Here is a 6,615-nt window from a genome sequence, read left to right as displayed (position 1 = left end):
CTAAGTTTAAAGTGTAGTAATTTTATTTATAAATCCTTCTCTAAACTTGACCAACCCTCAATTTTGGCTTTATTTGGAATAACATTGGAAATAATAGATCGCACTTAAAATTATTATTACGTGGTTAGTATGCTATAATTTTTATTGATTAGTTACCGAAATACGTGAGAAATGCTTTTTAATAAAGAATTTGCCAGATGAACTACAGTGGGGTAACTAACAATTCAGGAGGCCGCCTGGTCAGCGTGACCCCTCATCTCTCTGAATTTCATTTTGTTTACCTGCAAATCAAGAGGTTTCGTCCCTTCCTGGTGTCACCAGGGTTTTTAAAGATAAACATGGAATTCAGGTGCGATCTTTATACAGTGGGCGCTAGAGGGCAGTAGCTGGCTAACAAGTATAGCAATGAAGACTAATGTCGGAAATGACAGAAACTGGCTTTTCTCCTCTTTCCTCCTCACCTCCTCCTCCCTGTCCTCTCTCTTGGAGCCCCTCCCCTGCCCCCCTGGTTTACACTAAGCTCATAAAGCTCATTAAGAGGAAAGCTGGGCTGTTGAAAATACTACTTTTCATATATTTTCCAACTTAACAGCTTGACACAAATCTCCAAGGGGTTTACATAAGCTTTCAGTAGGTTGAATAAATAAAACCTTGAATCAGTTTAATTTAACAAGTACTTATTGAATAGCCACATGCAGGCCACAATCAGATTAGTAACTAAGTGCCTTGGAATTTTAAAATTTCTCCTCTCTTTGTTAACGGAATTAGATAGCGGAAATGAGGCTTTCTGTGGATGTTTATAAAAGCTTTCTCCTGGTTCTTTTGTGGCTCCGCACACCTTGCTGCATGCAATCTTTCTTGCGATGGAGAAACTTGACTGGGAGCCCCGACGGGAGGTGGTAGCAGTGGTCTGGATGAGAGATGCTGTGGGCCCACACTCTGGCAGTGACCGTGGGGATGCAGTTGTAAGGGAACAGCTGGATTTAAGACATACTTCTAAGGAGGAGACAGGCGTTCTTCTCACACAGGTCTCTGCTTATACCCCAATCGCAGTGGGCAAGGCTGCTGCAAATGCAATCAGAGGGGAAGAAGCTTGCATTTGCTTTCTTTCAAATAACTTTAACAGTGACTAGCCTGGCCAACCTTTTAGACAAGGTGCACTGAATTTTGAGTCCCCTCTGGTTTGTAGGAGGAGAAGGAAACAGCCTAGAACAAGTGAGAAGACCAGGAAAGACTCCCTGATCAAAAATATCCTGTCTCCATATTTCACCAACAAAACACTCACCTGGGTTAAAAGACTATTCCTAAAAAAGCTAATGACCCCTGAAGAATGAAGCCAGTGGCCCATTCAGTCTGGATGAAGCCCTGCTACATTCTTGTTTCTCAGTGACCCCTGGCCTGAGTGAGGCATTCTTGAAACGCTGGCTCCCAGACTGTGGTGGGCACTACAGGTTATCCACGCAACAGCCAGCCCCAGCTCCACTTTTGCCTCATTTGTTATAGGTTGGAAGTGTCCGATGCTTTCCCAGCTCTTCTTGGAGTTAGCGATGAGCCTTTGACCTAGTTCTAGCTGAAAAGAAACCTAATGGGGGCTTCTCCTCCTTGATAAGTGAGGACTCCACAAGGAAGAAAGCCCTTTTTGCCCCCAACTCCTTATTTCCTGCTTGGAATGCTGGTCATGTAGGGACTACCACTTGACACTTGGAGCTACTGCAGCCTTTCTGCCACCATGAGGGGAGAAATCACTAACAAGCTGATCGTGGCAGGGTGGGATATGGGAAGAGTCTGATCCTTGATAACTTGGTTAAGCAATGGCACTAACCCTGGAATTGCCCACTTCCAATCTCGTTCTGTGATAATAAACCTCTAATATTTGTATCACTTTTAGTCTGGTATTCCTTTACTTATTAATAATGATAACAAACATTTTCAAGGTACTTACAGTATATGCCAGGCACACTTTTGCATATACTAAGTCATTTCATTCCTATAACAACCTCATGAAGAATTTTTATCCACATTTTGCAGATGAGGAACTGAGGCACAAAGAGATTTAAGTGACGTGCCTCAGGTCACTTGCCCAGGTAATCTGGCTCCACAGTTCTTACCCTTTACATTCTCATAACTGGAAGGATACACAGTGTAACCAAAAAAGAGGTTTGCAGTAGATCAGCCACATTCTAGATAACAACTTTTAAATGGTGTTGAACTAAATGTTACCTTGAGCCAAAAGCATGGCAATTACCATCAGCGATCTCATTCCGGGGTGGGCTTCACCCACTTTCTCAGCCACTGACGTCCTGTCCTCTTGTTGATCACTGACCACCTGTGCCAAAGTTAACGGGCCCTCTTTAGTTAAGGGCCCACTGGAGTGGAGGGTCCATCCCATTCCCGTGTTCTCACACCTCTATTAATAGTACCCCCAGCCACCCCATCTCCCCGTATTGAGCAACTTCAAAGTCGTACCCTACTCTTGCCTCTCCCCTAGCCTCTGCACCCAGTGTTTACCACATGTCATCTGTTCTCTTTCAAAAACACTTCTCAAAGTCCACGCTTCCCACGGCCGCCTTCTATTTGGTGTCCCCAACCTGTTTCTCCTTGCTTCGCTCCCAAGTCACACGCTCCCTCCATGTGACCTCCAGTTACCTTAAAACACAACACACACAGTACATCACACCGTGCACTCTGTGCCTCCCTGATACCTGCGGGCGTGAGGCCCCACTGAGCGCAGCACATGACCGTGCTCTAGCTCCAGCCTTCCCTCCCACACAACCTGGGCCTCCGCGACACACGCCTTCTCCCTGTTTCTCACTTTCATGAGCCGTGCTATTCCCTCTGCATGCAAAGGCCCTTTTGCCTTCTTCGCCTGGCAGATTTCCACTCAGCTTTCAAGACTCAGCTCAAACATCACCTCCACCACGGTTTTCCCAGACCCTCCCAGGAGAGCTGTGATTCCTCAAGGATTTCTGGCACAGCTCTTGATTTATATCATTAGCAAGACACTTCCACGGGATCTTCTGACGCATCGGTTTATGTATTACACCGCGAGCCCGCGATATGTGATATCTGATTCTCCCGTTCTTAATAGTGTCCCTGGCACACAGCAGACACTCGATAAATGATCATGAGTGAATTTTAAAACCTGTTCGTTAAAGTTCATTCCTTTCTGCAACAGGCAGTAATGTGATCGCCTGTCCATGCAACAGCTTCTATATCATGAAGAGAAAATCCAGGCAAGACCCCACATACATGCGTTTTTTAGGAGAACGGGATGCAAGCCAGGTGCACAAAGATGAAGTGTATACTCTTATTTTAACGAAGACCATGTGCCGGGGAATCAGTAGATAAGCGTTTTGATTTTGTTTACTACTCTCCTTAGAGTTGAGGTCGTACAGTTTACTTAGCCTATTGAGAGGATGAGCTGACAGAATGTGTCTTTGTGCTCTTAAAATTTTTGGTTAATTTTTTTTTTTTTTTTTTTTGAGGAAGATTAGCCCTGAGCTAACATCTACCAATCCTCCTCTTTTTGCTGGGGAAGACTCACCCTGAGCTAACATCCGTGCCCATCTTCCTCTACTTTATATGTGGGACACCTGCCACAGCATGGCTTGCCAAGATGTGCCATGTCTGTACCCGGGATCTGAACTGGCGGACCCTGGGCCACCGAAGCGGAACGTGTGCACTTAACCACTGCGCCACCCGGCCGAGCCCTGGTTAATTTTTAAATTAAGTTAACTGTGAGAGCACTTTTATAGCCCAACTAAGGCTCAGAATCAAAGTGATGGGTCCCCAGATTACGATGTTGGTTAGCAAAAGAGTCAAAAGCGGAACGGAGCACTCTGGCCTTCTGATTCAATGTTCTCTTCACCACACTGTTCTTCCACGAGCAGGGGTGTGTCCCTACGGAAATAATGCGTCACCGAACACACACTCAGACCCTGGGGGTGAGGGTCCAATTTTCAGTTCCAATCTCATTGTATGTTATGTAATTTATAATGTCATTAGTAACCATTTGTTTTTCATCTGTTCTCAATGAGAAACACCCATTGACATTTAAATAATAGAAAATGAGGACACATAGGATTAACGAAAGACTAAACTGTTTCAATGATTATATGCAAATACTGTCTTTATCAAGAGCCAACAGAATTACCTATGCAACTTTCTATTTGAATTCACCTTTTTATGTGGGTGATTTGTCTTCCCAGCAATACAGAAAGCATCTGGAAGATTAGCAATGCATCTTCCTTTTTTTAAAAATCTGTTAGAATCATTTATTCTTTGCCACCTGTGGCTAGAGCTCAGGCCTACTTTGTTCTCATTTAGTCCTAATTTCAGTGCAGTAAAGGATAAGAAAACCACAGCTCACAGAATGGAAAGACCTGCCCAACCCGGTCCTCTGCTCTCCAGCCTTGCTTTTCCTCCTGGGATGATGTCTGGCGGCCCGCGCACTGAATGAGTGAGCAGCAAAGGTCTGTTAGTTTTAACGTCTTCTAGACTTCCAAACTCTTCAGCTTTTTGGCCTTTCTTTCATGATATGAACGAAGCCCAAATGCAGCCAGACAAGAATTACAGGTTAGGAATGGTGGGCTTTTCCACAGATCCGTCCTACGCCATCCTCAGCACTCTTCTTCTTCTCCGCTCTCTTCCCAGCACCCCCCTCAACTCCTCAGGCCCTGAGACCTGCCTTCCCCTCCAGCAGCCTATCCGCCTTCGGAGGCTTGGCTCCAACGGGATTTGGGAGACACATGGAATGGGCAGGCTCTGCTTGAGCTGCCTGCCGCCTCGGAGATGGCCTGTTTCTACCATCACCGAAAGCTGCTCACTTGCACGATGAGAGGAAAAAAGCAAACCTTTCCCAGCTGCCACGACACACACTTGATCACACACATTTGCACACATCGCATAAAAAAAAAAAAGCCCCCAAAATGAAGAACTCTGAAAGGATAATGTAGAAGAAGTGGAATTTGGAGCTAGTGCGTAAGTTCATGAGTGAGTGAGTAGGGGGGAATAAGAGGATTCCAGGGACTGGACAGAAGAACTGTTAGCCAGCAAACAGCTGTTATTGTTTAATATTTAATGAAAGTATACATAGCCTCAGCCAGGGTCCCCTAACAAACCACTGGGATGTGCCACACTGGGCTAACCTGGTACAGTGGCACACAGGCCAAATGCTGCCACCACACAGCCTGCTTGGTGAATGCCCCAGGGGAGAGAGGAACCGAGACAGCTGGATTATTCTGCAGACAGTGGGGAGCTACAAGAATCATCCTTTCTCACCTGCCCCTCCCTTCAGGCAGGCCTTCCCAGCCTCCAGCCAGGTTCTGCACGTCTCACTTTTCTTCATATCCCCTTCGGTCAACATCATCAGCAATCCTAAGACTTGGGGAGAAAAAAACAAAAAGCTTCTTATCTTTAAAAAAAAAAAAAAAAAGGAAAGCTCTTGCATTACGAGGACTCTGTCCAGTGCAGCACGGTTACCCTTGCCCCCTCACCCGGCCCTGCCACAGCGACAGAGCGTCCCTTTGGCTGGATTTATGACCCACCCCCCTGCCTCCCCACTGCAGTGCAGAGGGAAAGGGCACAAGCTTGAGAAAAACAAGTATCAAGGGTTGATGGTGTGTGCTGAACTTTAAAATGTTAAATTACGGTGAAAAATATTTTGGAAAAGAAACTATCTTCCAAATTGTGCTACATAGTAAAGTTAATGGAGGCCATATGTCGTCTACTCAGACTTAGAAAAACAAACTAAAAACAATACTTTAGCGCCTGTCGGGCTGAAATGCGATCTACTTCTTAATATTCACTCAACCCAGAGTAAAATGCTTTAAAATGGTAATGATTCCAGAGTGCAGCCTGAGCTCAGCGCATAAACAACAGACCCCAGACACAGGGGGTTTGTGTTCTGATCCCAGCTCCGGGCAAATTGCTTCATCTCCTGGTTCCTTCTCAATTTTCTCAGCTCTAGAATGGGGAGATCAGTATTTCACTAGGTGTTTACAAGGCACACTAAAATGATTCTGAAGCACTTTACGAATGTTCAATAACTGATGATTTTTCATACCTTGGCCTCATAACCTCCTCCATTATTCATTCAGTGGTGTGGAAATAAACGAAGACAAGCCAAATGAGCACAGAGGCTATTGATTCAGAGCTTGCTGTCGTAAGGGACTCAGCCACCATCATTTGCAATTGGCAGAGACTCAAGGCAGGCAGAGGAGAGGGGGAGCTTTATAGTGGAAAAAAGGGGAGGCTTTTCAGCTATGCTCTGATTAGGGGGTGTTGGCATGGGAAAGGTGGGGTTGGTCTACAAAGAAGCAGGGCATCCTGTGTGATTGGTTTGGGGAGCATATTTGGCTTTCTCAGGCTGGTCCTGCTTGGAAAGGGGTTGGGGATCCCAAAGTGGAAGCCAAGTGGTTTGGCTTCCTCAGCTGGTCACAGCAGAGGCTGTAGGTCAGAGTTCTGTTGTCAGATATGGTTTGGCCACTGTCTGTCTGCATATTCAATCTCTCAGAGGAAAATACACACAAGGCGAGAGAGGTCAGACTGCCCGAGAAGACAATTAGACACCTGCCTAGTAGCTAGAGAATGACTTGTACTTTTTATACCTTTCAG

Source organism: Equus caballus, chromosome 6 (assembly GCF_041296265.1).
Source record: "Equus caballus isolate H_3958 breed thoroughbred chromosome 6, TB-T2T, whole genome shotgun sequence".
NCBI classification, from domain to species: Eukaryota; Metazoa; Chordata; class Mammalia; order Perissodactyla; family Equidae; genus Equus; species Equus caballus.
This window is presented reverse-complemented; position numbering follows the sequence as displayed.